We start from the raw sequence: 17555 nt of genomic DNA, 5'->3' as shown, positions 1-17555 counted from the left end.
TGCTAACTACGTACTGCTCCCAGTGTCTAGTACTCCAAGTGTAGTGGCGCGTGTCGATATAGCTACGTCATAGCCCCCAATGTACACAACTGCCACTACTCTGCAGACCATACCAACAGTAGCGCATAAAACATACAGGGATATCAAATATCACATCAAAAACATACCTATAGGGAGGGCACGCGCAGACAGATTTATCTGGAAGTAAGAATAAAAATATTGAGCGCGAGTTAGGTAAAAATTTGCATGATCACTATACTACTGCACACCACATCAACATTGGCGAATAAAACATATAAGAATGCCGCTATACAGAGAGAAGAAACAGCGACACAGGCTGAAAACATCTTTCAAACCAGCAAAATATGCTGTTGTACACACGACGGTCCTTGAACGTTTCCCTTGGAGACCCTGGAAGAAAGACACGTAATTTGAGACAATATATTATTTACATGGTGATTTAGATGATATTTGGAATTAGCTTACTGAGAAAAAGACAGACTGTGCCGCTGTTGTAGGAATGACGCTGCTTGAATTTAACCCTGACGGCTCTGGAAGAAGAACATCTCATTTGTAGCCGAAGCACCACAGGCGAAGGATTTAGATTTACCTTATCCCCTCCCCCCCCAAAAAAAACAGAAAAATGCTGCTGTTGTACGTATGTCACTCCTTCAATGTGCTGCTTTAACACCTAGACAACCACCAACGTTCCAGGAACATCCTGTGGACGTTCGTTTTGGGACATTTGGACATCCTAGAGATGTCCACCAAAATCCCTATGACGTCTCGTGGACGTCAAATTTACTGCCAAAGTTGCATCCATAGATGTCCCAGGTCAATCCAGTGGATGTCCTTACTGACGTTTCAAGGATGTTGTACGGTCATCTTAGCCCACCCTCACAAGTGCGATTTACAGTTACTATCAAGCTACGTATGTGCCGAATTACATGCTGGCTCCACTGAACTACACCTAGGTTATTCGAGGAAGTATGCTCTAGTTTTTCACTCCTTATACAGGGTGTCCCAGAAAACGTGTCATTGAATTATAATAAAAAAAACTACACCAGCTAGAATCATGCGGTCAACGGCATTTGTTCTTGCTAGGTTTTTGCCACCTCCTGATGTGAATGTCGTGTAACATAAGCTTAATTATGTAAATTTTTGCGAAATGAAGTCGGAAATTTGCCAAGTAAAGGTCACTTTTTTACCCCACCAATGTGAAGAGCGTGTCTAATTTAGTCAAATTAATGATAATTGACAGGGATATTCAGCGGCTATCCCATCAGAAAAAATAGCCGAACATCATGCTCTACGGAGCTAGCGCGCGATAAATTTTTCAGCGCAATCCTTGTCAGTCCGACGAAAGGAGGTTGGAAACCCAGCCCACACCTGCAACGCAGAAAGAGATAACACAGGTATGGCTTATCGCGTCCGACCTTCGCTGGTATCGCACTTTCCCCCTCCCAATTTCAGGAACTGTCACTTTTTCTACTATCACTCTGTGGGCTGGGTTTGATACCTCCTTTCATCGGACTGCGAGCGGTTGCGCTCAAAAAGTCGTCGCGCGTTATGGTTCGGTGCTACGAAAAGCATGATGTTCGGCTATTTTTCTGATGGGATAGCTGTCTGTTCTGATGGGATCACTGTCAATTATCATGAACTTGAGTGAACTCGCCACGCTCTTCATATTGGTGGGGTAAAAAAGTGACATTTACTTGGCAAATTTCCGAGTTCAGTTCGCAAATATTTACATAATTAAACTTACCATACATGACATTCACACCAGTAGTTGGCAAAACCTTAGTAAGAACAAATGCCGTTGACCGCGTGATTCTAGGTTGCGTAGTTTTTTTATTATAATTCAATGACACGTTTTCTGGGACACCCCGTATACACGAGCTCACTTATCCTGAAACAAAGCACAATTGCCGATCAGAATGCTCCCAGACAATCATGTTTTTGTTATAATGTTGTAATGTCTGTAACATAAGTTTCGCAATATAACTGGTAGTACAAAACACACCAAAACTCTTTAACGAATGTAGTCAAATTTATTCAGCAAAGACATGAAATCACATTCCTAGGAATGTCACCAAAGCCTTGTGGCATTCTTCTATAAACTTCATGGAAGTGAGTAAATATCACAGCGTGTGCTTACATGAATAAATAAATAAATAAATAAAGTACTTCGAGATTGTCATCATAAGGAACACTTCAATAAAGTAACTGTAAAATAGTGCAGAATGAACTGTAGCTTGTTTATCACAGCTCGCTAAAACAATAGAAAAGTTGAAATATATGTTATGTGAGCATAAGAACACATTCACAGATATACACTTTTAATAACGATCTTCACCGCGTATTACGCTCTTAGCCAACCATCATCCCGAATGATATTGTTATCTGACCTGATTTGTTGAAAACGTGAGGCATACGCTTTTTGTGACACTTATGATGTTCATAATTGTCACAAAAAGGCGTACGCTTCCAGTTTTCAACAAATCAGGGCAGATAACGATATCACTTGAGATGATGGTTGTCTAGTAGCGTGCTATGCGGTGAAGTTCATTTCTAAGAGTGTAGGAAAGTCACCACACGACGGTACCGTATGTCATTTGCTTCTCTAAAACTCTACAGTGCAGGATAGCATTCTCTCTTTTATTGTTACGTGTAACAATACTCCAAACCAAAAATTTCACACAAAAAAGCACAGTAGAAAGGAACACAGGGTGGACACTTGAGTTTCACTTTGCGTTTGCCACGTCTTGGTAGACATATTCCCTTCTGCACTCGAAAAACAGCCCTTCCCTGCGTAGCACGCTCTGCGCCAACCATTGCTACGAATGATAGGGTTGTCGCTTCTGATTCGAGGACAGAGGGGTACATACGCCTTTTTGTGTCAATTTAGATATATGATAATTGACACAAAAAGGCGTACGCCCTCCTCTCTCTTTGAATTAGAGGCTAACCCTGTCGTTCGTGGCCATGCACTCTTAGAAATGAACTTCACCGCATAGCACGCTCCTAGCCAACGATCATCTCGAATGATACCGTTATCTGCCCGGATTTGTTGAAAACGGGAGGCGTACGCCTTTTCTGTGACACTTATGCTGTTCATAATTGTCACAAAAAATGCGTACGCCTCCCGTTTTCAACAAATCAGGGCAGATAACGGTATCATCAGAGATTAGGGTTGGCTAGGAGCGTGCTTTGCGGTGAAGTTCATTTTTAAGAGTGTGGTTGGTGCAGTGCGTGTTATGTGGTGAAGTTCTGTCTTTAGAGTGTAACAAAGAAACTTTTCAAATCGTTTTACGGTACAAACTTGGCTTGATAGCACGCTCCCTTGTCTAGACAGACTGAATTTTGTCAAATTTCAATCAACTATTCACAGAATATCGGTTCAAAATATGATTATGATACTATATCAACAATAATTTGTCTTGAGCAGACTGAAGTAAATCTGACACAGGATTCTTACCAGCACGCTCTTAAATACGAATTTTACCTCATATCCTGCTCCATAATCCTGAATGACAGCGTTCCCGCTAGTGATTTGCCGTAAACCGGAGGCGTGGTCTTTTTGTATCAGTTATGCAATTCATAAGACGTACAAAAAAGGCCTCCCGTTCCCACCAAGTCACGGGCGAGAACGATATCATTTGGGTTGATGGCACTGACAGCATATGCTGTACACTCAACGGCCCGCTTCCTCAAAGAAATCTGCGGTACTTTATTTACATTTGGCGTGAACGTACCATGTACGGCCGGGCTCGATTCTCTCCTGCCTTGGAAATCACATTGAGTACTTTGGGTTTCAAGCTGTGAAGCAGCAAACTCCTCGGACGTCATTTATCATCTCACAATCAAGTTGTTGTTCAGCATTATCTGACGTCGACGAATAAGTTTCCTCAATCTCCTCGGCGACGGGTGGCTGACTGGAGGGATTGCTGGGAACACAATTCTCATCACCTTTAATCAACATGTACACAAAGGTATTCATCTTGATCCCGGGAATAAGACGCACGACACTCGTGTTGCTCGCGTAGCGCATTCAGGGCATCAGCCGAAATCGTATGGAGCTTTTTTGCAGCCCGTATAGTTCCTTCTTGTCCACGCACCTTTTACCCTCAACTTTCGGCATCACGGCAACTTCGTGCACATTTGATAAGCCCACCTTCAAACTTGGAACTGCAACAAGGGAAAGTGCCACTGGAGAAAGCACACCGGCATAGGCGAGGAAATTACACAAGTTCAACATAAGAAAAGCAACTGGGAACGAGAATACAGGAAGTGACGTCATACCTCAACGTGAGGCAAGGCGGGTCGTTTTTTTGAATTGATTTCGTAAGTTTTTCTTGCTTCATATGAAATAATTTAGAGTTTTTATTGAAAATAAATGTGTAATGTCGATAGATCAGTCGTTCCTCTACCTGCTGCAACTGCTTTTCTTTCTTTTTACACGATTAAACAATAGTTAACACGGCTTTGCTGCATGTCGTCCGCAGCGACGGATTAATATGCTTTTATCATTTTTCCTAGTCTAGTCCTCATATCATGGAACACACCGACGCCAAATTTCAATTGATCAGTGCATTCCTCGTCTAAATACATCTACTTCACGTTTCTGAAGGAGCACAGAATACACGGCTACATTCGCAGAGTAAGTATAGCTATCCCTAAATACATTACCAAGACCACTTCAGAAATTGCACTAATTTAATTTGACTAATGAACAACTTCACGCAACACACCTCTTGGTGGAAGCATTTCTTCGCAATTCAATGTAGAGCTCATAAGAATGTTTTTTAATCCAGCCATAGTATAACTCAGCTAAAGGAGTAGACATTGTATATTCCAGAAATCAGTTTCACCTCCTTTCCTCAATTTTTTCATTACTCAATTCTCACACTTAACGACACGACGTAATCTCCTAACCACTTGCCGATGATTCTTCCCAATCTTAGAGATTTTACTCCCCCACTCAGACTAAATATATTTGTATTCTGTAAATAGAAATCGTGCCCTGCTCTAGAAATGAATTTCATGTCATTTGTTCAATTCTTTATTTCCAGAAATTACATGTTTCGTCCTACATTCCATCCAAGCCGTAAGCAGAAATTATTGCATGTTTTAAAAACATTTCTTTCCTACTCAGACTAAATATATCTAGAGCCCATAACCAGATATCAAGCTGTGCTCTAGAAATTAATTTAATGCCAATTGGTCAATTTCTTATGTGCAGAAATGACACGTTTCGTCCTGCACTCCGCCTGCCAAGATGTCAGAGGAATGTTTTGCGTATGTTAAAAATATTTCTCCCTCACTCAGATTAACCATATTTATATAGCTTACAACTACACAACATGCCTTCCCCTAGAAATAAATTTCACTTCATTCACTTCATTTTTTATTCACATAATGACCACATTTTGAAAATATGGCTCGTGTCTGCAGAAGTTCGTGAAGTTTCTTTCAATTTCTCACCACTGATAAGTCTGATATTCAATAGTCAACTCAATCGAATTCCATATCCTGTAAGCAGACATTCTGAAGCATTCCAGATATCAGTTTCTCTTTATTTCAACAATTCTTTCATCACTCACACATTTAGCTACACAGATCATTTCTGAAGAACTTGCCAATTTTTCTTTCCAGTGTTCAAAATGTTTCTACCTATCTCACGGTCAAGATAAATTCATGTGCTCTAAATAGACATTCTGAAGCATTCCAGAAGCAAATTTCATGTCATATGTTCATTGTTTTACCACTCAAATTGCACAATCCAGGGCACGACCTCCGAACCAGCTGCTGATGTTTCTTTCCGAAGTTAAAAATATTTCTACCTCACACACATTCAAGGTAAGTTCATAATCTATAAATAGACATTCTGATGCATTCCAGAGATCAATTTCACCTTATTTCCCAATTCCTTTCATCACTCACCCCACAAATTTCGCTGCATGGCTCATTTTCGGAGCACTTGCCCATTTCCTTGAAATGTTAAAAATATCTCTACCTCACTCAGGCTCAAGATAAGTTCACGTTTTGATAAGTAGAAACCCTGAAGCAATCCAGAAATCAATTTCATCTTACTCACTCCATTTTTTTATTCACATAATGGACACATTTTGGAAATACTGCTCCTGTCCTAAGCAGTCTTAAATGCGAAACTTCTACTAAAAATATCTCAACCCCACTCAGGCCAAGGTAAGTGCATCCCACTATATTCCACAAGTAGATATTCTCAAGCACTCGGGAAACAGGTTTCATGTCAGTAACTCAATTATTTCATCACTCAACTTGAACGTTCCAGGGCTTGTCATCTCTCCGAACCCCCTGCTGATGTTTCTTTCCAATGTTAAAAATATTTTTACCTCACACACATTCAAGGTAAGTTCATACTCTATAAATCTACACATTCTAAACCCTTCCAGAAATCAATTTCACCTCATTTCCCACTGCTTTATTCACTCACCTCATGCATTTTGTTACACGTCCCGTTTTTGAAGCACTTGCCAATGTTTCTTTCCAATCTTAAAAATTTCTCTACCCCACTGTGATTCAATTGAAGTCTCTATCCTTCAAATACGCACTCTGATGTCCCCAGAAACCAATTTTACCTCATTTGCGCAATGCTTTCGTCAACCCCGTCATGCCTTCTTCTGCAGCACCCATTTCTAAGGTCTTTGCCTATGTTTCTTTCCAATGTTAAAATATTTCTACCCCACTTAGATTCAGTTTTGGTCACCATTCTTAAATAGACATTATGAAGCCTTTCAGAAATCAGTTCCCCCTCATTTCCTCAATGCTTTCATAACTGATCTCACACATTTCGCTGCGATGCCCATTCCACAGCACTTGCCGACATTTCTTTCCATCGTTGAAAATATTTCTACCCTACCAAGATTTACTTTAAGTCAACATCCTATAAATAGACACCCCTGAAGCAATCTAAAAACCAATTTTACCTCATTCATTCAATTTTTTATTCACTAAATGGCCACGTTTTGAAAATGCTCGTCATTTCCGGAGCACTTTGCGAAATTTTTTTCTGATGTGGAAAATATTTCTACCACACTGAGATTCAATCTAAGTCCATATACTGTACACAAACACCCTGAGACAATCCAGAAACCAGTTTCACCTCATTTGCTCAATCCTTTCATCACGCATCTCATGCATTTCACTGAATGGCCCATTTTTTATGCACATGTCGATGTTTCTTTCCAATGTTAAAAATATTTCTACCCCACTTGGGCTCAAGCTAAGTGCATATCCTATAACTAGACATTATCCTGCATTCCAGAAACAAATTTTAAGTCGTTTACTCATTCATTTCACCTCTCAGCTTGCACTTTCCAGGGTGCATCACGCCTCCGAACCATCCGCTCCTCAGCACCTTTCCCATTTTACAAATATTTCTACCTCACACATATTTAAGGTAAGTTCATATTCTATAAATGGACATTCTAAACCCCTCTAGAAATCAAATTCCTATCACTTCAATCATTTCGTGACCCACCATGCATTTCGCTCAATGGCCCATTTCTCAAGCACTTACCTGTGTTTCTTTCCAACGTTAAAAATATATCCAACCCAATGGCATCCAGTTTAGCTCCATGTCCTATAAGTAGACACTCTGCAGTTTTCCATAGACCAATTTCACTCACCTCATTTGCTCAGTGCTTTCCCCACCCACCACTTACATTTCGCTGCAGTACACATCTCCGAGGCACTTGCCAACATTTCTTTCCAATGTTAAAAATATTTCCACCCCAATGGGGTGCAGTTTAGGTCCACAGCCTACAAGTAGACACTCTCTAGTTTTCCAGAAACCAATTTCACCTCATTTGCTCAATGCTTTGCCTACCAAACTTTTACAGTTCGCTGAAAGGCCCATCTCTGAGGCACTTGCCGACATTTCTTTCCAATGTTAAAAATATTTCCACCCCAACTGGATGCAGTTTAGGTCCATAGCCTATAAGTAGACACTCTGTAGTTTTCAGGAAACCAATTTGACCTCATTTGCTCAATGCTACCACTACCAAACTCTTACATTTCGCTGCAGTACGCATCTCCGAGGCATATGCCCATATTTCTTTCCAAAGTTAAAAATATTTCCACCCCAACTGGATGCAGTTTAGGTCCACATCCTATAAGTAGACACTCTGTAGTTTTCCAGAAACCAATTTCGCCTCATTTGCTCAATGCATTCCCCACACACCACTGACATTTTTCTGAATGGCCCATCTCCGAGGCACTTGCCGATATTTCTTTCCAATGTTAAAAATATTTCCACCCCAATGGGATGCAGTTTAGGTCCATAGCCTAAAAGTAGACACTCTGTAGTTTTCAGGAAACCAATTTCGCCTCATTTGCTCAATGCTACCCCTACCAAACTCTTACATTTCGCTGCAGTACGCATCTCCGAGGCACATGCCCATATTTCTTTCCAATGTTAAAAATATTTCCACCCCAGGGGGATGCAGTTTAGGTCCATAGCTTATAAGTAGACACCCCTGTAGTTTTCAGCAAACCAATTTCACCTCATTTGCTCAATGCTTTTCCTACCAAACTCTTACATTTCGCTGCAGTACGCATCTCCGAGGCACATGCCCATATTTCTTTCCAATGTTAAAAATATTTCCACCCCAATGGAGTGCAGTTTAGGTCCACAGCCTACAAGTAGACACCCTGTAGTTTTCCAGAAACCAATTTCACCTGATTTGCTCAATGCTATCCCTTCCAAACTCTTACATTTCGCTGAAAGGCCCATCTCCGAGGCACATGCCCATATTTCTTTCCAATGTTAAAAATATTTCCACTGCAGGGGGATGCAGTTTAGGTCCATAGCCTATAAGTAGACACTTCTGTAGTTTTCAGTAAACCAATTTCACCTCATTTGCTCAATGCTTTCCCCACCCACCTCTTGCATTTCGCTGCAGTACGCATCTCCGAGGCACTTGCCAACATTTCTTTCCAATCTTAAAAATATTTCCACCCCAGGGGGATGCAGTTTAGGTCCACAGCCTATAAATAGACACTCTCTAGTTTTCCAGAAACCTAATTTCACCTCATTTGCTCAATGCTATCCCTACCAAACTCTTACATTTCGCTGCAGTACCCATCTCCAAGGCACTTGCCGATATTTCTTTCCAATGTTAAAAATATTTCCACCCCAATTGGATGCAGTTTAGGTACATAGCCTATAAATAGACACTCTGTAATTTTCCAGAAACCAATTTCACCTCATTTGCTCAATGCTTTCCCCACCCACCTCTTACATTTCGCTGGAGTACCCATCTCCGAGGCGCTTGCCGATATTTCTTTCCAACGGTAAAAATATTTCCACCCCCAGTGACGTTTAGTTTCGGTCCATATCCAAGAAAAAGACACTCTGAAGCACTACTGCAATCTTTTTCTTCTCATTCACTCCACTCTTTTATTCACAGAGGCCTAATTTTGAACACGCTGCCACTCTCCAGAGCAGCTTGAGCAATTTCTTTCCAATGTTAAAAATATTTCTTCCCCAAACAGATTGCAGATAACTTCTTATCCCATAACTAGACATCTCGAAGGAATCCAAAAACAGATTTCACATCATGTAGTCAATTCATTCATTACTAGCCTCACACATTTTGCATGCGTGGCTTACCTCTAAAGCACTTACCGGTGTTGTTTGCCAATGTCAGGTATATTAGGTTAGGTTGAACCTCTACTGAGGTTGTGGATAACTCCACATACTATAAGTAGATAGTCCGAAGGGCTCTAAACATTAATTTCATTTCATTCAATTTTTTGTTAACATATTTGCAAAAATTTTAAAAGACTGCTTGTGTCTGGAAGAATTTGTAAATTTTTTTTCTGATATTAAAAATATTTTCTCCCAACTGGGACTGAATTTAATTGAGTATCCTTTAAGTAGACATTGTGAGGCATTCCAGAAACACATTTTCTGTCATTTACTGAACTCTTTCATAAGTCAACTTGCACATTCCAGGGCACATCTCCAAACCACCTGCCAATGTTTGTTTTCAATGTTAAACATATTCTACGTTACATTCCAAAAATCAATTTCACTTAATTTTCTCAATCCTTTCATCACTCTCCTCACACACTTCTCCTCACTGCCCGTTTCTGAAGCATTTGCCCATATCCCTTTCCGATGTTAGGTACAAATATTTCTCCTCCACCGAGATGCAATTCAAGTCAATATACTATATGTAGCTATTCTGAAGCATTCCAGAAATCAGTTTCACCTGATTCACTTCATTATTTGATTCACAGATTATGAAAAACATTATTTTATATTATATTTTACACGTTATTTTATATTATTCAGTGGCCACATTTTGAAAATACGGCTCCGGTCTGGAGCAATTTGCAAATCTGATATCCTGATGCATTCCAGAAACAAATGTCATGTCATTTACTCAATTCTTTCATCACTAAACTTGCACATTCTAGTGACAAATCTTTGGACCACTTGCCAATATTTCTTTCCAATGCTAAAAATATTTCTACCTCACACAGATTCAAGGTAAGTTCATGAAGAAAATAATATGAGGCACACCAGTGAATGTAGAAAGATGCATTGAGTTTGGCTAAGAAAAGAAAGTTAACCACACACACTGGGCTCAAACCATCAGATACTTTTAATGGACTTAGAATTCATAGATAAAGAAAGTGTAAAATTGGAAAGGGGAGTTCAACAGAAGGCATGCTGGTGCATCAGATTGCTGATGTTGTTTGAAGAGATAATTCTTCCACATGACTGGAAAGGTGGTTCCACTCCATAAATCAGGAGACACGCATTGTGCAAGAGAAGCAGCAATTATTGACCCATAATTTCATGTACAATACTAGCGCACATTATCTAACACCTAAAATTCTGTTCCTCCTCCTCTCCATATCAACGTGGTATTAGAAAAAAATTATTGTGAAACGCGGCTAGTTCCTTTGAACCCGACAAATTTAAAACTCTCCTTTATAGCTCCAGAAAGGGGGGAAAAAGATTGTTACTTCAAAAAATCATGCAAAGTGAGCTGATTGCAATTAATAGTAATGTGTGACAGAATTCTGGTCACACCCACAGCATGCACTGAGTCAACCTGCTAATGTCTCAGAAAGTTGGTCGTCTTCTAGGATAACCGGGACCAAGTCCTATGGTAGCAGGCTCGTTCTCGGTAATGCAAGCTTTCCAGATATGTGAAATCCGGATAAGCGAAACATAACTATGCATTAACGACCTTTCAAATTATCTTACATCAGTGATTCATCCAGACCCCCCCCCCATATCTGGAAGGGACCCCCCCTAAAGTCTGGTGAGATTGCACCATATTGAGTGACAAGCATGTAAATACCCCCCAAAGGACCAAATTCTGGGTAAATCCACCTCGTTTTTATCCTGATGATTGTGTCATCTGTTGTCAGATTACTACAGATTCTGATATGGAATTATGTCCTTCACAATGACCTCATTATAGCTTTCTAGTGGTATCAAACATGGCACATGCAACTTATCAAAATGTAAATCTGTGATAATTTCTCGCTCTAATAAAGTGCATGCGACTTATTCCATTAATAACATTCCATTTGAATCAGTATCACCACGGTCTCTGGGTATCACTTTACAAATAACTCAACATTTTCATTTCATCTAACCTGTCCTGGCTCCCTCATGTTGAACACATCACTACTAACGCATCTCGAGCTCCAGGTTACACCGCTGAATTTTTTCATCCACTCCAACTAACACTATAGTGACTGTATAAATCACTAGCCCTTCCTAAGTTGGAAGACACGGCTCTGTGTGGGATACCGATCACATCAACATTTCAAGCTCAATAGAAACAGTACAGTGCAAGGAAGCCTGTTCATATTTGGTAACTACAACGCCAGTATCACTGCTATGAAACATATCCTCCATCTGCTTCTACTTTGCACTTGTCAAAAAATAACCCGTCTTTGTTTCGACAAGATTTATTTTCATTCATAATAATCGCCTCAGAGAATCTTTGGTCTAACAGGCTACATATATCTCATATCAAGCCGATCACCAGTAGAAAGTGGGTATTCCCTCATGCTTAAGGAAGTCATTTCTGAATTCATTTTTTCCTCGTATGTCGTTGTAGTGGAACCGCCTTCCCGGTACCATCGTCAAGCAATTCAAGAACTGGTTATGTGTGCGTGTGTTTTCATTCCGCATGTTGTACACTCGTGCTGTATTTTTTGCTCTCTAATAGGCTCAGTCCCTTAATTTTTTTCACATTCTTTTCAATTCACCTTGTGCAGTTTTGTTCATGTGGACCTAATTTGGAAATATTTTTGTATGCTGCTTATATTAACATCGTACCAATTTTTAATCCACTCCTGGCTCGATGAAAAGAAAAACTAAGAGATTGTGAAGCTACGTGGAACCCTAGTGAGAATCATTGTGCAGTATGGAGCACACACACACACACACACACACACACATATATATATGCACATGAAAATAATAATAAAAAAGCTAGTAAATATTTCATTGTGGTTGTCAGTCTGAATATATATAATGATAATCATGTACTGTGTTGAAAGAACAAATCATCTCGTTTTGTGGCCTTCTTCCTTTCAGAAGTGACTCGGTTTATCTCAACAGTGGACAGCCAGATTCTGTACATTCCATCTGTTTGATCCACATGATTCCACCTGTGCAGCTTAAGTCTATAAAAGAGAGACGTCAAACAACAGCAATGATGCCCGAGGTGCCTGTTCGCCCCGCATGGACGCCAACAGTGTAAAACTATCAACTTTGAGGACAACGAATCCGTCAAGATTATTCGTAATAGTGAAAGCGGCACACTTCATCGGGTGACACCTCTAGAGTGAACACCGCAAATTATAGGACTTCATATATGTTCCTGTCATCCACCACAAAGGCACAAGTGTTTCACGAGGCAACGTGCAAGAAAAAAATGACCTTTGGCGGTTGCAAAGGCGTGCCAGTCAGTCAGTTGTACCGGCAGTGGCCACTCGTGGGGCCAGAAATGTGCGCTCGCTTGTACATTCCATCACTGCCAGTCAGAGCTCATGTTGAGGAAGGCTATCCCCTCCTGATGGTGAGGAAGACTCCTCTACTAGAGGAGTGAGAACACACCATGTGATGCCATCGAGAATATTCCACCTCTCCAGTATTCTTTCCATGAACTTTCCGTCCTGTGCGAGCATCACCTTATCTGTAGTGAGAAGCACTATAGGGGCACAGAGTCTTTGTAGCACCCATCTAAGCCCTACACAGCCACATCCCCCATTCTTTGACACACTTCCTTTGCCAGCAGTAACATTAGCAAGGGTGAAGAAAGTTCCTTAACTGGCGTAAAACTGTACTACAATGCAACTTCAGCTACTGTGCAATAAATCCTCGACTCCAATGACTAATGCGTTTATCTACAAGACAACTTTAGCCCCACACCATTACATTGTTGATTGGTATGAGTTAAGGAATCCTAATTGGACATTGCCAGTTTTAGTGTACCGGATTCAATGTGCAGAGAAACTGTTGTCTAAGACTGTGAAATGTAACAACACATTATGTATAGTTCAAAATAAATGATATACAATGGAAAACATCTGTTTATCTTGGTTAGAATTAGAAATAAAATTGCCATATGAATACACAAGAGACGCATGAATTTCTTGGTTACATGGTTCTGTTGTCCTAGTTCCTTGGCTAGCCGGCTAGGATGCAGCTTGGAAGAAGGCACATGAAAGTGCTCTTTCTCCACCTATGTGAAGTTCAGAGAAGGAGATCGGAGCTCTGAAAAAAAAAGAAAACCAGGATACCAAGAGGAAAGCACAGCAATGTCAGAAGCAGATGATGGACAGCATATATTTCATGACATGCAATTGTCATAAAAAGAAAGAAGGCAAAAAAGTTACAGTAGTAAGCTGCACAACAGCATAGAACTTGTAGTCGTAAAAGTCACGGATTAAGCATTGCAGTAGTGTGGCACCAGCATTTCTTACATTTGCAGGGATTTCTTAGAAGGATTCGGCATTATAGTACAGGGGGAAAGCTGCAAGGTATCAAAAAGGAAAAGAAAACATGTATGGCATTGAAAATAAAATAATTTACTGGTATGCTTCATAATGCCCCGTTACAGGGTGTTCAATTTCTGTATAGATTCCGAATGTCAACCTATAGGATATGGACTTCGATTGAAATCAGTGGACAAAAATATTTAATATTGGAACGAAATTTTGTGAACTGCTCCAGACAGGAGCTGTATATTCAAAATGTGGCCATTATGTGAATAAAAAGTTAGCTGAATGAGATGAAACAGATTTCTGGAGCACATCAGAGCATCTACATGCAGAGTATGGACTTAAATTGAATCTCTGTAGGGTAGAAATCTTTTTGACACGGGAAAGAAGTTTCTCAAACTGCTGAAGACACAAGCGGTATCTTGAAATTTGTCCTATGTGAATAAAAGATGGAGTGAATGAGATGAAAATGATTTCTGGAGCGTACCAGAGCTGTATTTTCAGAATATGGACTTAAATTGGATCTCAGTGGGGAGAACTATTTTAAACATTGGAAAGAAACCTCACAAAATGTTCCGGACAGGAGCTGTGCCTTCAAAATTTGGCAAATATGTGAAGAAAAATGAAGTGAACAATGAGGTGAAATTGATTTCTAGATTGCTTCAGAGCGTCTATGTCATATGTTATGTTACAGTCTATGTTATAGAACATAGACTTCAATTAAATTTCAGTTCAGGTCAAATTATTTACCATCGGAAAGACATATAGGCAATTGCTTCAGAAATGGGCAGTGGAGCAAAACATGCGAGGTAAGTGATGGAAGAATTCAGGAGATTAAGTAGGTTTCTAGAACGTTTCAATGTGTCTATTTACAGAATATTATATCGAATACAGAATAGAATTTACAGAACTTGAATATATGTGGGGTAAAAATGTTTTTAACGTTGGAAAGAAACATCGGCAGGTGCTTTGGAGATGTGTTGCATCCTGGAATGTGCAAGTTGAATGATGAAAGAATTGGGGAAATGACATAAAATTGATTTCTGGAATGCTTCGGAATGTATACTCATAGGATATCGACTTATTGGATATGAGTGGGGGTGAAATTATTAACACAGGAAAAAAAATTGAAAATTGCTCCAGACAGGAGCACTGTTGTCCAAATTTGGCAATTGTGTCAATAAAAAAACAAAGTGAACATGGTGAAATTCATTTCTGGAAGACATCAGAAGGTCTACTTATAGAATATAGACTCAAATTAAATCTCAGTGGAGTAGAAATATTTTTAACATTGGAAAGAAATATCGGCAAGTGCTTCTAAAATGGGTCCTGCAGCGAAATGCACAAGGTACGTGAGTAAATCACTGAGTAAATGAAGTGAAATTGGTTTCTGGAAAACTTCACGGGTGTCTGCCTATAGGAGACGGACCTAAATTGAATCTCGGTGGAGTTGAAATATTTTTAACATTGGAAAGAAATAGAGGCAAGTGTCTCGGAGATGGGTACTGCAGCGATATGTCAGTGGTGTGTGGGGAAAGCATTGACCAATGAGGTGAAATTGGTTTCTGGAAAACTACAGAGTGTCTACTTATAGGATATAGCCCTAAACTGCATCCAGTTGGGGTGGAAATATTTTTAACATTGGAAAGAAATATCGGCAAGTGCCTCGGAGATGGGTACTGCAGCTAAATGTAAGAGGTGGGTGGGGAAAGCATTGAGCAAATGAGGTGAAATTGGTTTCTGGAAAACTACAGAGTGTCTACTTATAAGATATAGCCCTAAACTGCATCCGGTTGGGGTGGAAATATTTTTAACAATGGAAAGAAATATCGGCAAGTGCCTCGGAGATGGGTACTGCAGCGAAATGTCAGTGGTGTGTGGGGAAAGCATTGAGCAAATGAGGTGAAATTGGTTTCTAGAAAACTACAGAGTGTCTACTTATAGGATATAGCCCTAAACTGCATCCAGTTGTGGTGGAAATATTTTTAAGATTGGAAAGAAATGTCGGCAAGTGCCTCGGAGATGCGTACTGCAGCGAAATGTAAGAGGTGGGTGGAGAAAGCATTGACCAAATGAGGTGAAATTGGTTTACTGAAAACTACAGAAGTGTCTACTTATAGGCTATGGACCTAAACTGCATCCCCCTGCAGTGGAAATATCTTTAACATTGGAAAGAAATATGGGCATGTGCCTCGGAGATGGGCCTTTCAGCGAAATGCAAGAGTTTGGTAGGGGTAGCATTGAGCAAATGAGGAGAAATTGGTTTCCTGAAAACTACAGAGTGTCTACTTATAGGCTATGAACCTAAACTGCATCCCATTGGGGTGGAAATATTTTTAACATTGGAAAGAAATATCGGCAAGTGCCTCGGAGATGGGCCATTCAGAAAAATGTCAGTGGTGTGTGGGGAAAGCATTGAGCAAATGAGGCGAAATTGGTTTCTGGTAAACTACAGAGTGTCTACTTATAGGATATGGACCTAAACTGCATCCAGTTGGGGTGGAAATATTTTTAACATTGGAAAGAAATATGGGCATGTGCCTCGGAGATGTGTACTGCAGCGAAATGTAAGAGTTTGGTAGGAGTAGCATTGAGCAAATGAGGTGAAATTGGTTTCTGGAAAACTACAGTGTCTACTTATAGGCTATGGACCTAAATGAATCCAGTTTGGGTGGAAATATTTTTAACATTGGAAAGAAATGTCGGCAAGTGTCTCGGAGATGGGCCATTCAGAAAAATGTCAGTGGTGTGTGGGGAAAGCATTGAGCAAATGAGGCGAAATTGGTTTCTGGAAAACTACAGAGTGTCTACTTATAGGATATGGACCTAAACTGCATCCAGTTGGGGTGGAAATATTTTTAACATTGGAAAGAAATATGGGCATGTGCCTCGGAGATGCGTACTGCAGCGAAATGTAAGAGTTTGGTAGGAGTAGCATTGAGCAAATGAGGTGAAATTGGTTTCTGGAAAACTACAGTGTCTACTTATAGGCTATGGACCTAAATGAATCCAGTTTGGGTGGAAATATTTTTAACATTGGAAAGAAATGTCGGCAAGTGCCTCGGAGATGGGCCTTTCAGCGAACTGTAAAAGTTTGGTAGGGAAAGCATTGAGCAAATGAGGTGAAATTGGTTTCTGGAAAACTACAGAGTGTCTACTTATAGGATATAGCCCTAAACTGCATCCAGTTGGGGTGGAAATATTTTTAACATTGGAAAGAAATATCGGCAAGTGCCTCGGAAATGGGTACTGCAGCGAAATGTCAGTGGTGTGTGGGGAAAGCATTGAGCAAATGAGGTGAAATTGGTTTCTGGAAAACTACAGTGTTCACTTATAGGATATAGCCCTAAACTGCATCCAGTTGGGGTGGAAATATTTTTAACATTGAAAAGAAATATCGGCAAGTGCCTCGGAGATGGGTACTGCAGCGAAATGTAAGAGGTGGGTGGAGAAAGCATTGAGCAAATGAGGTGAAATTGGTTTCTGGCAAACTACAGAGTGTCCACTTATAGGATATAGCCCTAAACTGC

This window comes from Ornithodoros turicata, chromosome 6, assembly GCF_037126465.1.
Source record: "Ornithodoros turicata isolate Travis chromosome 6, ASM3712646v1, whole genome shotgun sequence".
Classification (NCBI taxonomy): domain Eukaryota; kingdom Metazoa; phylum Arthropoda; class Arachnida; order Ixodida; family Argasidae; genus Ornithodoros; species Ornithodoros turicata.
This window is presented reverse-complemented; position numbering follows the sequence as displayed.